We start from the raw sequence: 17,385 nt of genomic DNA on the forward strand, positions 1-17,385 counted from the left end.
GTTTTATAAAATGCATTGATCAATGTTATTAGTAAGGAGTCTAGAGTTTGTTTGAATTTAACTGGGAAATAAAGAATTAATAATGATCTAATCATTTGTGGTAAAGTGCTTTAGGTTATTTTATAAATAGATCTGTTTAGATTTTACTCCCTGTTGACTAAAAACACCTTGATTCAAAAAACACGTAAGTAGGTTTTTTTCTTAAACCTTTTAAAAAAACAACAAAGTTCTAGCCCTTAACCACAAACTAAGATTGTAAATGCAAAATTATAGGGAGGAGGATATTTCAAGTTTATCATCCTAGGCCAACCGTATACTTACAAAAGTTAATTTCAGATGTATTGCCAATTTAAATGTAAAAAATAAAATAATAGCTTATAAGACTATGTAGGAATATATTTTTCTGTAGTTGCGGTAGCATATATTTCATAATCAGTAAACAAAAATTGTTAGAACCAAAGGAGGGGAAATAATAAATTGGGCTACATTAAAATCAGACTTTCTGTTATGAAAGATATACTCTTAGAAAGAAAATATTCAACTACTTAGTGGCAAAACATATAAATATATACATATCTTATAATTTGATTTTTTTAGAAAAGGAGAAAAATAGAAGATGGAGGAAAAAGTGAACAGATACTTCACAAGAGAAAAAAACTCATTAGGCAAAAACACACATATAAAATGTTTAACTTGTTCAGTCTTTAGGGCAATGCAAGTTAAAGTTTTCACAAGACACTACTATAAATCAACAAAACAAAGGATATGGAGCAAAAGGAACCATCATGCATTGCTGGTGAATATGAATTTGTGAAGATACTTTGGGAAACTGTTTGGCAGTATCTATTAAAATTAATCATATGCATACCTATGATCCAGCAATTCCAATCCTTGATAGCCAACAGAATTGAGTATAAATATAGCCACCCAACACAGAAATTCTGTACATAGCAGTCAAAAACTGGACACAGCCCAAAAGCTGTCCAACAGAAGAATAGATAATAACTTGTTGTAAAGTATTGATAATTTGGAATTCTCTACCATAATAAAATATTAATTTTTATGGTGCCAATGTTTTGTATAAGAAAGAGCTCACATGAAAAAAGTGATAATGCAAAGCAAAAGAAAGTAGAAACAAACAAAAGAGTTCAATTTCAGGTATATAAAACATGATAAATTCATAAACAGGTAAATCTGTGGTGTTGGAAGTCAATATAGAGTTTACTTCTGGGGGAACAGTGCCCTATAGGGGCACCTGACCTGCAAGGAATGTTCCATTTTCTGATCTGCATCCCAGTTGTGTAGGTGAATTTATTTTGGGAAAATTCATTGATTTATGGTCTGTATATCTTTTTTTTTTTTTTTTTTTTTTTTTTTTTTTTTTTTTTATTTATTTACTTGTCAGAGATAGAGGGAGAGAGTGCAAGTGAGCACAAGCAGACAGAGAGGCAGGCAGAGGCAGAGGGAGAAGCAGCCTCCCTGCTGAGCAAGGAGCCCGATGTGGGACTCGATCCCAGGGTGCTGGGGTCATGACCTGAGCCGAAGGCAGCTGCCCAACCAATGAGCCACCCAGGCGTCCCTATGGTCTGTATATCTTTTGATACCTATGGTAATTTATAAATTTTACTTGAAATAGTCTAATTTAATAATTATTTGAATTAATGACGGACACAAAACCACCCACCCACCCAAGCAGTTCTGAGATTTAAAAAGGCATATAGAAAACACATATGCATACACAGAATTATATCATATTTAACTACTAAAAACAAAAGGAAATTAAAAAAAAAATTCCGAGGCCAGCTTGAGTAAAAACACACATTATCTATAGAGGGGAAAAAAGATTGTAGCAGATGTCTCATTAGAAACAATGCTTGCTGCAAGACGATGAAGCAATATGTTTAAAGGGCTGAAGGAAGAAAACTGTTAAGCCAGAATTCTGTACCTTTCAAATATGAAGGAAACATAAGGGTTTTCTAGGCAAATAAAAACTGGAAATTTGTCAGCACCTCTGTTCACAAGAAATGTTAGAGAAAATTCTTTAAGCAGAAGTAAATGCTACATGAGCTCTTTTGCTTTCAGATCCTTATACTTTCCAGATCTTTCCTGACAGTCCTGTTAATCTATGACTTCAAATAATGAGTTTTCCTTAATTGACTAAATTATTTTAAATTTTATCTAATCAGCAATAATGCTTTGCATAAGGCACAGAATTTTCGTAATACAGTAAAACAGTAATTTACCTTACTGGACTGCTCATTCATTACTTTTTTGACAGTAAATATTTTTTGAGCATTTGTTACATACAGCATGGTCCTCAATGATTCATTTCTTCATGAATTTAGAATGTATTTATTCATGTATTTAGTGATGAAGTACTGCATGCCAATAATATTCCAGATTGTTTACTAGCCAAACTGTGTGATATATGTTACTAACATGGCATTCTTTTTGCCCACATGGATCATTCGATTCTGGTTATGGGGGGAGAGAGGGAGAGAGAGAGAGAAAACTGAACAGCTTACTATTTCGAATTATCCTATCCAAGTGTATAACCACCAAGGCATTTTCACTTAAACTACTAATAAATTACATTAATGCATAAATAGCCACTAAATTGTATTCCATAGTTTTTTGGGGTTTTGTTTTGGCTCCAGTTGGTATATAAGTGTACTTATGTTTATGTGTGCTGAAGTTCAGGTCTGCTATCCTTTTAGACTAGCCCTCCTAGATTTTTCTTTTTCTCTTCTTTTTTTTCTTCTTTTTATATTTATTTGTTTGAGAGAGAGAAAGAAAAAAGAGAACAGGAGAGTGGGGTGGGTCAAAAGAGGAAGCAGATTCCCTGCTGAGCAGGGAGCCCAATGCAGGACTGGATACCGGAACTCCAGGATCATGACCTGAGCCAAAGGCAGTCGCTTAACCAACTGAGCCACCCAGGAACCCAGAGCCCTTCTAGGTTTTACCATTCACTCATTTAGGAAGTCCGGCTTGGCAGATTTCTTCATATTGTTGCTCCAACAGAGACAGTACTGGGTCAACTACAGACCCCTGAAAACCTGGGCAGAAACTCCTCTAGTCCAGAGATTAGCAGATCTTTTCTGTCAAAGGACAGATGCAGATAATAAATATTTTAGTCTTTGTGGGTGACATACGATCTCTAGTTCATTTTCTTTTATACATTTTTCTTAAAACTCTTTAAAATGTAAAAGTCGTTCTCAGTTCATGGGCTGTACAAAAACAGGTTGTAGCCTGAATTTGGTCTTAGCTGTAGTTTGGCAATCCCTCCTCTAGCCAATGAGGTTCATTGGGTTTGCCACAGCATCTGTTTGAGATATTTCAATGGTCTGTTCTCCAAACTTTAAAAAATCATGGAATCCACTTAAAGGATCTTAGGATCTTATCAATACTATAGTATACTTACAAGGTTATATTATAACACAAATAAATTAAGCTAAGGGTAAGTATCAGTTTACTAAATTTAGTAAGAAGGCTTAAAAAGCTTGGTTAATGGTGTGTCTGGGTGGCTCAGTCAATAAGCATCCGCCTTCAGTTCAGGTCATGATCCTGGGGTCCTGGGATGGAGCCCCATATCAGGCTCCCTGCTTGTCAGGAAGCCTGCTTCTCCCTCTCCTACTCCCCCCTGCTTGTGTTCCCTCTCTCGCTGTATCTCTGTCAAATAAATAAATAAAATCTTAAAAAAAAAAAAAAAAAGAAAATTTGGTTAAGAACAACTACAAATGAATGTATGTTGATTTTTTGTAACTTTGGTGTCCATATCTAAGTTCTTAAATGCCACTGGATGTAATAATTGTAGAATTTTCTAAGGGTTGATTACATGCTGTATATTCTAAAATCAGCCCTTTCACTTCTTTAAAAATGTAGTCAGGCCCTGAGTCTTGGCATGCGATTCCCTGACTATATCCAATATTCTTCAGTACTTGTAATAATATGCTGGGGTCTGAGTCTTCACCATTTTTTTAAAGATTTTTTTTTTTTTTTAATTTATTTGAGAGAGAGAGAGAGAGCACAAGTAGGATGAAGGGCAGAGGGAGAAGCAGACCCAGGGCCCAATCCCAGTACCCTGGGATCATGACCTGAGCTGTTGGCAGATCCTTAACTGACTGAGCCACCCAGGTAACCCATGAGTCTTCAGGTTTTTGTTTTTATTTAAGATTTTATTTATTTATTTGTCAGAGAGATAGAGAGAGTACAGGCAGGCAGAGTGGCAGGCAGAGGCAGAGAGAGAAGCAGGCTTCCTACGGAGCAAGGAGCTCGATGTGGGACTAGATCCCAGGACCCTGAGATCATGACCTGAGCCGAAGGCAGACGCTTAACCGACTGAGCCACCCAGGCATCCCCGAGTCTTCAGTTTTTAAAGGCATTCGGTTTTCTTACTTTCATTTTGAGTATCTTTCACTTCAATTTCTTAACTAAAAAAAAGAAAAATTCTTTACAAGCTAAAATTTTTTTTAATTGAGTAGACAGAAGAAGAAAATGTTCTATATTTCTCTCAACTATTCAGACGATTCCCTAGCTGAAAATAAAATTTAGAAACTTTTTTTGGTTGCAAAAAGTTTTATATGATTTACAGTTTATTCTGGGTTGTAGGCTTTTCCAACTGGTTTTGTTTTGTTTGTTTTTTTGTTGTTGTTGTTGTTTGTTTTTTTTTAGTAGAATTATACCTTTGTTTATAGTATTTCAACAGACTGTTTTATAGGAAAAGACAAGAAACAATACTAGAATAAGGGGTTTTTGTTGTTATTGTCTTTGTTGTTGTTTTTTAAGGGTTTATTTATTTTAGAGAGAGAGCATGAGCAGGGAGTTGCAGAGGGAGAGAGACAAGTCCTCTCTGCGATAAGCGTGGAACCTGACACAGGGCTCCGTCCCATGACCCTGAGATCAGGACCTGAACAGAAACCAAGAGTTGGCTGCTTTAACTGACTGAGTCACCCAGGCACCCCAGAATAAAGGGTGTTTGAATGACAAAAGGTCAGCTAGACTTATAACCTGGATAATCTTCTTTCTTTCTTTTTTTCCTCCATGCCACAATTTAAAATGATCTATAAAATCCCTCCCATCAAAGTGAGAGTGGATATTCACAGAGGTTTTTGCAAAGCACCTTGATGAGGTGAGTTTGCATCTAAAGCTATTGTTCCTGACTTCCAGCATTTGCATGGATTTTTGCTAGGGCAATTAAGAAGAGAAAAAGTGACAGTAATAGAAATACAGTCGATAAAATCTATGTACTTGATGCAGAAAGTCACTATTTTAATAAAGGAACAACGTAGAGCTACTGCTGAAAGGGAAATCCAAAGTCTCTGCAATATCAGTAAGCAGCCTTAGTGGGGTGGGTGGGATATGGGGCAACGTGGAAAATAAGTCAGAAAGTGAGGATTTTAAAAAAAAATCTCAGGTGAACACAATAAAAGAAGTTATCTGATCCTCCTGTCTGAGGATCAGTTAACCCTGTGCAGGGTGTTTGCTGGTAGGAGCAAGGGTTAATAATTCCACCAACATTTAATAGGGCTTATAAGTTAGTACCAAATACAGTCATTGTACGATTGCATATTAGTTATCTGAACCATGAGAAAGCTCAATATATCATTGATTCGTGGTAGTAATATTTTCTGAAGTTACCAGGAACACTAATTAGCTAGTACCAAACCATTGCTCTTAATGGAGATACAGTTAGACTCCTGCCAGCCTACTGTCAAATGAATACATAACTTTATTTTAGGTGTATTTCTGTTTAAAGACAACTTAATATATATTGATTCATTAGCCCTGAACCTCACAGCCACCAGCACTATAAGTCATGCTGAACAAAGTTTACGTGTTCTTCCTCACTGCAAAGCATATCACAGCCTCCTAGAGCTAAAGAACAATAAATGGCACTTTGGCACTGTTTGGGGGTCATCTTAATAGCAAAATCAACAAAAACCAAAAAATGCAAAAAAAAAAAAAAAAAAGGCACTGAATGAACTGCAAAAAGGATTCTTGGATTGTTGTAGTGTAAGAGCTGAAACCAGAGGAAGAGTGTCACTTTGTTCAACTTCAACTGAGAACATGAGCCTGGGGGGACTCCGTCTTTCACCTCCCGGTGTGTGCCCTTGTCAGCAAATGACCATTTCAGCGTCACACATATTGATTTGGGGGCTACAAATAAATTTTAGCCCATATGCAAATTCTCAGATATAAAATCCTCAAATAATGAGGATCACACGTTCTTTTGTGTGGGTTTCATTTTCTTGATAAATTTGCTGTCTTTGGCATGCTATCACGTTACTAGGAAAAGGGATCTGAATAGGGTAGATAGAAGTCAGACGCACGTTCCCATATGGAAATCAAGTGGAACACGGGGCTTTTTGGCTACGTTGGAACTTACGTACTCCCAGTGATGCCTTCCCTAGAAAGAAGACTTCTTTAGGATCTGATCTGCCTTCATCACATTTACAATGTGTTCAACACACTTGTGTTGTGAAGCTTAGAACAGTATTTGGTACAAGGAAGCCTCCAAAAGAGAGTTGTTGAAAACATGTATCTTATATATAAATATAACCTGCTTGGTCCTATTTGAGTATTTATTGCCCAAATTTTATTTTTATTTTTTTCTTTTTCTTTTCTTTAAAGATTTTATCCACTTACCTGATAGACAGAGATCACAAGTAGGCAGAGAGACAGACAGAGAGAGGGGAGGACCCATGACCTGAGCCAAAGGCAGAGGCCTTAACCTGCTGAGCCACCCAGGTGCCCCCAAATTTTATTTTTAAGCTCCTCCCATAATGTTCCAGTGTTTCTCTTTTTAAAATCTTTGGCATAGGGCGCCTGGGTGGTTGGGTTTGTTAAGCATCTGCCTTTGGCTCAGGTCATGATCCTGGAGTCACAGGATTGAGTCCGCATCAGGCTGCCTGCTCAGCAGGGAGTTTGCTTCTCCTTTTGACCTTCTCCCCTCTCATGCTCTCTTCCTCTCTCTCTCTCAAGTAAGTAAATAAAATCTTAAAAAAAAAAAATCTTTGGCATTAAAATAATCCTATCTTGACTAAACACTTACAGTTTGATTTTCCTAAATGGTATTCGGTTCCTCACCTCTGACTCTAACAGTTTCTAACATATATTAGTCACCTTCATCTAAGTTTCAGTAACTTGCAGTTCTTGTCCTGTTGAGTATTAGGTGAAGTTTAGTAGTTCACATTGCTTTTACAAGTTGCTAAAGGAAAGCCAAGCTGCCAAAACAATTAAAGGATATCTAAAACACCCAGCTGATATGCAAAACACCCATGCATATCTTACATGAAGAAAATAGTAATTTTGGGTATTCAGGAGACTGAGTCTCTTCTTGTCCAAGGGACAACCTGAAAATGTACTGGGCATGTGTCATCTATATCCTGCATTGAACCAGAAGATGATAAATACACATCACAAAGATTACTTTTGTTTCTTTGTCCTTTTGTCCCTTTTTAAACTCCTCTTCAACATGTTTTCTTGTTTACTACCCAGAAATGTTTTCACATAGATTGCTGTGCACTCTGTGAGAAGGCAGGGGTAGCATGTGACATGCTGTGTACATTTCCTCCAGCCCCCCTGTTCCACTCTCTCCATCTACAGCCTTGACTCTTTCAGGCTCTGCTCCCACGATAACCTAGTTGTTGGAATCTGCGTCTCATTCTAATGAGTTATAACTGACTCTGAGAACACAGCTAAACTTAGTAAAAGGACGAAATGAAGTTGCTAATTTCTTACATTTTAAGCCTGACAATTAGGCACACTCAATCTTTTTGTTGACAGTAACAAAAACCTGCTCAAAAATCACTTAAGCAAAAAGTGTAGTTTTATGGTTAGAATAAAGGGGTAACTTTTCATTTAAGATGCAGAATAAGTGCATATTTTTTTTCTACCTCCTGAGAACTCAATATAAACTATGATAAAGGAAATTAAGAGAAATAATGCTATAATAAAGAAGAGAGCAGAAGATGAGCTATTAGTAGAACCCATTTAAAGAGAACATTGATAAGGGTGAATATTATATTCCTTGTTCAAAAATGGTGAAAACTTAATTGGTTCTTACAGGGTTGCCTCCCTCGGGTATACAAGATCCCCCCAGGGTACACAGGGTCCTAGGAAATTATTCGTGCAGGGCTGCCATCTAAATAAACATCAGTCACCCCAAATCAGCACAACAGCACTATTTTGGGAGCCTAATATCTCTTGATCCTATCAAAAAAGTATACCCCAGTCAGTGGAAGTAATCCACTGTCAAGCTTTCTTCCTAGAACTGGAGTCTGGCCACAGTGCCTAGGAGGACCCAAGGAAGGGTCCTCCTTGAGGACCTTAAGGCATCTTCTTGACTCAGCTTTTAGGGTGAAGGGTCAAAGGCTGTCCTGAGAGGGAGAATCTAATATTGGGGCTCACATGGAGACTTGCTTGGATGACACGTTGGCAGGGATGGCACTGTCAGCTGTGGCCACACCTTGGCAGTAGGTAAGAGTGAAAAATGTTAAGGAAAATGGTCCAAAGTAGAGAATGCCAAGTGCCCGGAGCCCAAGGCAATCAAAGGGCAGTATTTGGTTCTCAAAAGAATCAAATTCTGCTCATTATTTCATACAACGAAACAATGAGTCTGGATAAGGCTGCCATTAGCCCATATGGCACAGTTTTGCAAACTGGGGAAAACACTTCTTTCTTTATTTTAGTTTTATTTGTCAGAAACTTGCAATAAAAGACTTTGTGAGAACATGATACTTTCTGCAGTAACAAGTGAAATTGAGCTCTTTCTCTCATATCATTTAACTTTATTATTCCTGAAGATAAGACTCATCGAAGGTTTTGTGATAATGGATCACACTACTCTCTACTGTGCTTACAGTAGAGCATGGCATGTAGCTGCCAAGCATTCTGTTGAGTAAGGAACACTAAGCTCTACTTCAATTGTGTCTGCAGCAGCAGTACACACTATATGACCGGCATCGGTGGGTCCTCTGCAAGGAAAATGCTTGGTTTGATCCAGTTGAGATATGTTAAATTATGTGCTAAACGAGGTCTTTGAAGTTGTTCTCCAAAACTACATTCTACCCAGAACCTCATTTATTAGAGTTAGTTACATTCAGAAGCCTAGGCAATTATTCAAGTATAACAAAAGTATGAATGGTCACAACTCAAGGATATACTCTTTTTATCAGAGGGACATACTAATGAGCTGGATGAGTACTTTTTGTGCCTTCAGGAAGTTATGACATAATTATCATGATTTAAAAAAAAGCATAACTGCAGCCAGGTGATCTTTACATTAAATTTAGAACATGAAAAAAATTAAGTCTTGGTAGGAGTATCACTTGGCTCACTTCTTGAAAAGAGCACTAAATACCAGGTACATCAAGAAACTTTTTTTTCCGTATAAGTCAGTCTGATCATAACTGTTTAATGTCTGAGATTAACATTCTATATAGGTTTATAGAGATTTGTTCACAAGACATTATCTAACATGATTTAGAAAGTAACCTATTCAACTCTGTAGAACAATAGAAAGATGTATTAGCAATATCAAGGATTAGTATCATCATTTTTATGTGTATTTTAAAGTCCTGTTGTTTAAGAAAAGTTACAAAGGAAGGCTTTTCTGCTATTTCTTTTTTTAAAAGACTTTTTTTAAAAGGATTTATTTATAACATAAGTAGGCAGAGCAGCAGGCAGAGGGAGAGGGAGAAGCAGGCTCTCTGCTGAGCAGGGAGCCTGATGCAGGACTGGATCCCAGGTCCCTGGGATCATGACCTGAGCTGAAGGCAGATGCTTAAGAGACTGAGCCATCCACGAGCTCCTTTTCTGCTATTTCTAATAAGAGAAATTATGTACGAGTTTTTTTCTGTAAATTACAAAAAATAATGTGGCTTGTATTGCTAGGCATAATTAGAAAGTCACATAATCTATAAACTATTACAATTTTGCTATCTAGGAATTTACCATTTGTAAATGTAACTCACCAAGCACAATAATAGAGTGGTCAGCTTGTAGAACTACTGTGTGCAAGAACTGTGGGGAGAAATAAAAATGTACGTGTACAGAAGATGATCGTCTTTTCCTTTAACCTAATCACAATCTATATTGTGCTATTCTTTTTTTAAAAATTTTATTTATTTATTTGACAGAGAGAGATCACAAGTAGGCAAAGAGGCAGGCAGAGAGAGAGGAGGAAGCAGGCTCCCCGCTGAGCAGAGTGCGCGATGTGGGACTCGATCCCAGGACCCTGGGATCATGACCTGAGCCGAAGGCAGAGGCTTTAACCCACTGAGCCACCCAGGTGCCCCTATATTGTGCTATTCTTAAGGTCTTTAATCTCAGGTATGCTATTCATCTCTGACATCTTTACACTCCTTGCCATCCTTTGACCCTTTCAGAAGAAAATGAATTATGTATTATGTTGAATAATATACAATAATGTTAGATATTTAATAAACAATAAAGTGAATTCTGAATTATGTAAGTCACCAAAACATCCATGTAAATTACCATATGTCAATGGGTTCTTTTTGCCAAGCTACATTTTTTTTTTCATTTAATTTACCTAGTTTCAGAGGGTTGAAGTACTTACTAAAAACCATCATGTTTTTGTTACAGAGCAGCCACGAATCTGAGACATCCTAGGTCCATGCACTCTTTCTCCAAAAGTCATCTTATTTGCTGAACTTCAGGTACAGAAGATTCAGAAATTTCTCACAAAAAAAAGGTGGGGGGAGCACAAGCTAATACTGGCAAAATAGTCATAACATAAATGCATGCTTCATTAAGATTACAGAAAAAATAAGAACAATAGGTCTACACATATAACTTAATGTATTTTACCAATGTTATGATACAAGCTTGTTGTTAGTACAGAGTAAAAGTAGTGTCCTCTTTATATATCTCAGAGAGATATTGTCCCAGTAGAAATCATATTACTGTTAATTAGCTCTAGAAAATGATGTGCCCTTCACAGCGTTAAGTAATCAACTTAGTTATAAAAATGAGTAATTACAGCTGTTAGGCTAATGGGCCTTTAAATCCACCAAGAGGTCACTGTTGTATGATATTCTTTCAGATGTCACCCATGGTGCACGGGGATCAAAGTATTATGTGTGTGAGGAGTCTTTTACTTTTAGCTCCATGAAATCTGAATGATAGGATGGGTCAGAATCCAAGTCAGTCTTAACTAAAAAAGTTCTCTGTGGTCAACATTATGTGTCAGTGATATGATCAATGAGTGGGTCATGTTAATTACATAAGGTCCCATCATAGAACATGACCCAGGGAGGGAAAGAAGCAGGTGCCATTTACACCAGGAAAAATACACTGCCATAAAACAAAATTTAGTCAAGCTCAGAGATGCCATGCTAAATGCAGGAACACAAATACTGGGGAAAAGATCTAATTATCCTTACTTCTTTTAAAAATTTTCTGCTGTGAACCAGAAAAAAAAACTGTAAATGTCTATAGGTCACTGGCATTCTCATTATTAAATATAATCAAACACTGTGCAAGGCGTAGCCTAAATCTCTAACAGTGAAAATATGACAGTGACCCTTAAAAGAGCGTGACAGAGAAGGGCCACCACTTGTTATTCTAGAATTAAATGAGCAAATGAAGGTCAATATTGAAAATGAGATGGAGGCATAATAACCTATTAAATATTATGTAAACAAAAAACAAATCTCAGTCCTCAAATAATAAATGAATGTTTCCAAAGAATAGAAATCATATGAATGGATGGCTATTAATTATAGATTCAGAATTAGAGAGAATGATATTCAATCAGTTATGATCCTTCATGCTTCACACAGTAGTTACAGCTAAGCAAATTACCTAACACAGAGAACATTCTTTGAAAGAATATACTCATTTTAAAGAAACTACATTGATAAACGTATATAAAAATTTATTTTCCTTTTAGTTACTTTCCGTTCCAAATGGTTATTTCCTACTTAAAGTCTTTCATAATTTTAAGAAGACTTTATAATCACATCAACTTTATAAATATAAAATATAAAATATTTTCAGAAAAGCAGGTCCCAGACCCTAAAATAACTATCCCATGATAACTTTCAACATAAGAAATATATATATATTTCTGTGGAGGAAATGAAGATGAAACTGCTTATTTTCACACACACCTAAATGTGGGGACACTGATGAGTTGGCAATGAGCTCAGAGAAATAATAGTTGAATTGACTTTGAAGGACACAGAGTGTTTTATATGAACATTCAAGAAAATGAAACAGCAAGAGCAAGAAGGCATTCACTAGACAGAAAAGAGTAACACTGCAAAATCATCGAGCTTGGTGATTCTAATACCGTTGCTCACTTCTGTTCATTTTCTAATTCTATCTGTAAATTGTCAATTCACCTTTCCTGCTGCATCTGCATCAGTCTTGCCCAGGTTAAAAACCAATGCTATATCTTGAAAGAAGTTGCTGCGGCTGATATTGAAAAGATTACTGCCTATGTTCTCCTCTAGGATTCTGATGGATTCCTGTCTCACGTTGAGGTCTTTTATCCATTTTGAGTTTATCTTTGTGTATGGTGTAAGAGAATGGTTGAGTTTCATTCTTCTACATATAGCTGTCCAATTTTCCCAGCACCATTTATTGAAGAGACTGTCTTTTTTCCACTGTATATTTTTCCCTATGACCCTGCAATTACACTACTGGGTATTTACACCAAAGATACAGATGTAGTGAAAAGAAGGGCCATCTGTACCCCAATGTTTATAGCAGCAATGGCCATGGTTGCCATACTGTGGCAACCAAGATTCCCTTCAATGGACGAATGGACAAGGAAGATGTGGTCCATATACACTATGGAATATTATGCCTCCATCAGAAAGGATGAATACCCAACTTTTGTAGCAACATGGACGGGACTGGAGGAGATTATGCTGAGTGAAATAAGTCAGGCAGAGAAAGTCAATTATCATATGGTTTCACTTACTTGTGGAGCATAACAAATAGCATGGTGGACATGGGGAGTTAGAGAGGAGAAGGGAGTTGGGGGAAATTGGAAGGAGAGGTGAACCATTAGAGACTATGGACTCTGAAAAACAATCTGAGGGGTTTTAAGTGGTGGGGGGGTGGGAGGTTGGGGGAACCAGGTGGTAGATATTAGAGAGGGCACAGATTGCATGGAGCACTGGGTGTGGTACAAAAACAATGAATACTGTTATGCTGAAAATAAATAAAAAATTTTAAAAAGAAAATCAAAAACAAAAAAAAAAAAAAACCAATGCTATAGGGGCGCCTGGGTGGTTCAGTGGGTTAAAGCCTCTGCCTTTGGCTCATGATCCCAGGGTCCTGGGATTGAGCCCAGCATTGGGTTCTCTGCTCAGCAGGGACCCTGCTTCCTCTTCTTTCTCTGCCTGCCTCTCTGCCTACTTGTGATCTCTGTCTGTCAAATAAATAAATAAAATCTTAAAAAAAAAAAAAACAAAAACAATGCTATATAGATTTAGTGGGGCACCTGGGTGGCTCAGTTGATTAAGCGTCTGCCTTTGGCTCAGCTCATGATCCCAGGATTCTGGGATGAGCCCCCACTTGAACTCCCTGCTCAGTGGGGAGTCTGCTTCTCCTTCTCCCTCTGTGCCCCACCCCATTTGTGCACAAGTTCTGTCTCAAGTAAATAAATAAAATCTTTAAAAACTAAACAAATAAATTTAGCAACCTCCTTCTGATGCCTAGTTGGAGCCTAGGATTATTGCAATTATTTCAATTTTGCTTTATGTTTTAAGTGTACAGAGGCAGCCCACGTGCCCACAGAGCAGTGACTTTTGCTTCTCACCTCACGTGCCCAGTTGTCATAAAACTTGTCTTCTGTTTTCTTTGCTTCATGAATCCAGTCCCACTCTTAAATATGCCTTCCTGTGCGTCATCATAGGTTCAGGCGCATTTTCAAGAGACTGTTACTAATAGTTCATTTTGAAATAGGTCATGTTCTGATAATTGGCTCAGCCTCTTTTATTTGTAATTACCACATAATAGACATATTTAATTTTGAAGGAATGTTGTTTTTAAACATCAATCTAATATTTTAAATGACAAAATGAAAAATAATACTTCAACCACACAAGCAACTAATTTTGTTAATGTCCTTAAAAGAATTTCACCCTCTGAAATTCTTGGCCCCTCTATTCAGCCCCTCTATTCAGCTGTAATGTGTTCCATAAATGGATTTGACGGAGCTCACTGCTTATGTGTACGCCATGTCTTCTCTCTGACACAGCACTCACCCTTCAGAATGACTTAAACATCATCTCCCTTGTGAAGTGTCTCCTGACCAATCTGTAATGACCTCACAGTCTTATTAAGGGATGTATTATTCATTAATAGAATTTTTTTTTACACGTGTCTTACTTTTACCAAATTATGAGCTCCTTGAATGAGAGGACTCTGCCATCTTTGTTTCCACATTCCTATCCTTAATACATATTAGTTGTCCAACATGTGTTTTTCAAATATATATTGAGTGAATTTGAAGCATTACTTTAAGCTCAAAAGTCGATATATATTTTAAGATAACTATTGGTTTTGTTAAGAATGGGATAGCATGGGCAAATTCTTAGATGTATATGAATAGAGAAGAAATGCAAGATAAAAGAGGTAAGAAAAATCAAGGAAAGGAAAGAGTATTTTTATGGAACTTTAATAAAAAACTAGTTCCCCCCTGTACTTTGATTTAATCCAAATAATGGGAAATAATTAGCTAAAATACATTTTTTTCCCATTTCATTTTGTATTGCTCTGCCCTGCATCATTCCATAAATTTTCCCTTCAGAGAACAGAGAGAAGAAAACCATTCCTTTTAAAAGCTCACATTGTACAAAGCACTAACTACAGAGCAGTTATTATAATAAATGCAGTATATCTGTATTCCTACTGCACCCAAGTGCATATTTACATTATAATTGAATATGTATTTGTTGTACGCAAATCTGTTTGCTGAGACTACAAGTGAGAGTGCCTGAAAGAATACTTTTCTAATAAGTATTTTGCACTTCAGTCCCTCTCATATCTAAGGATAATACGAAAATCCATCCGAACATTCAAAAATATGTTGAAGGAACATAATTTGTCTTTATTCAGTTTAAACTAGGACACTGTTCAACATCTGGGATTCCTAATTGAGAAATTATGTTCATTTCTAAAACAGTAATATTTTAAATAGTTATTGAATTTTATTCACATATCTGAAGTTATGGTTAAACAATTTCTGTGTGCTTTTGCATGCTTTTAATATTTTTTCTGTTTATTCTTATTCATAAGCTCCTAGTTAAAATTGACAACCCTTGAATTCACAATTATACTCTTTAAAAAACAGTAGATGAACTGGGTGATGTATGGAACTGTTGAATCACTATATAGTACACTTGGAACTAATAAAACACTGTATGTTAACTTTAGTGAAATTAAAATTTTAAAAATGGATAGAAAAATCAATGTTATTATATCATAAGAGTTAGGTGAGGAAGAAACATGGCTTTCTTGTTCCATAAATATAAAAGGAATTCAAAGGAAATATATCGGCCCCGAATAATGGTTTGGTTATATGCAAAGTATTAAAGTATGTTAATATAATTTTACATTTATAGTATTATATCTCATGAATTCAAACACGGTATTTAAAACTAATGACTGGGTAAGTGACAAGCTGGGAAAACTATGAAGGGACAAATGATTTCATGCAGAGATGAACTGCTCAACCTGGGTCTTAATTAGTTTTAGGTACCTGTGGCCTATTCAGATGGAAATACTTGTTGGTTTGAAGATCAGCTAGATGGGTAACACATGAACTGTGATTACAACTAGGAGAGTGAATCATGCAGTCCAGGTTGGTTACTAGAGTGTGGGAAGAGAAGGTGAGTGGGCCAAGGACGAAATCAGGTAAAAATTATGTCAAAAAAACAGTTCACATGTATTAGTTTTTCACATTAATACATGTGAGAAATAACATTTGCACAGGAAACTCATGTCTAGATTTTACTGAAACATTCCGAATGTTTATGGAGATATGAGATATAATCATAATTAATAATTGGCACACAGCAATGTCAATCCCTGTAGATTATGGTAACTAAATCAGTTTCAGATTATGTGCAATTCCTGGTTATTGAGTCAAGCTATCCTGCTAACTCCGCTTCCCAAGAAGCATTGAGGAATTCAAATGAATAAGAATGATATTGAAGTGGTAACCTTAAATTCTCTCTAATTTACTTCTTAAGTTGATAAATCTTTCTGCAATATGGAAGACTATAATGAGGGCTATAAACTCTCAAATCCCACTTCAAATATGTTGATAGAATAGAGTGCCTGCATATTTATCTATATACATATAGACATCACTTATATAGTCTATATAATTTATCAATACCAATGACTAAGAGTACATTGACAAAGGTTTAAAGAAGATCTAAAAAAAAAAAAAAAAAGAAAAAAAAAACCTTCCGATGTTAAAAGCAAAAAAATACTTTAAAACCAAATGCAAACACTATAGTGTTTTTAGAACAAGAAAGGAGGATTGGGCCAAAGTGGCAGAGTTAGAGCAGTTTTTAAATCCAAATTTAATGGAGAAGGGCAATAAAATTCATGGTAACTTTGAACTATTTTAGGCCAAAGAAACATGTCAATACTTCAGGCAAATTACTGTATGATTCAAACTGAAAACAATTCCAAAGCAAAAGAGGTAAGAGAATGAAGGATGCTGAGTCATAACCAGCAGAGAGTTGAGACGGTTTAGCAAATAACAAAGAACCAACGGTCTGCAACCCATATTGTTTAATTCAGGTAACAGAATACAAGTAAAAACTACCTGAGACCTCTGCTTGTGACTATGATAGTATGGCTTACTGCAGATGACGTTAACTGCTGCCGGTAACTAGAAAAGCCACATCAAATTTAACCTCACATGGTTGGAAGGTATGAGAGAGCTGCTGAGTAGAGCATGGCTCGAGAGGGAAAAATTGTAGAGGAGATACAAAACTGGTGAATGATAATGCAGCTTCTGATGAATGCAGCTTCTAATGAATGCAGCATCTAATGAACTCAGAAAATTTGGTTTCTCCAGCTGCTGGATGAGAAACTAAAGATCTTCACCAAAGGCAAAAGGCCACTCTGAGGCAAGGAGCCAGCAAGCTTGGGGCAGTCTTGTGGGGGTTGACAATAAAATCACTAGATGTGTGAGGAATCAGAAACATATTCGACAAAGTCATAGTTTAGAGGGCTTCTGCCAGTGGGTATTAATTCCCCAGGGTTTTGTTGTTGCTGTTGTTGTTGTTTTGGTTTGGATTTTTGCCTGCCTGTGCACTGGCATTCCACAAATCCAACCAAATTTGCCTGTGGGTACAAAGATGCAGATACCAGCAGTTAGCAATT

This window comes from Mustela lutreola, chromosome 2 (genome assembly GCF_030435805.1).
Source record: "Mustela lutreola isolate mMusLut2 chromosome 2, mMusLut2.pri, whole genome shotgun sequence".
In the NCBI taxonomy this organism is placed as follows: Eukaryota; Metazoa; Chordata; class Mammalia; order Carnivora; family Mustelidae; genus Mustela; species Mustela lutreola.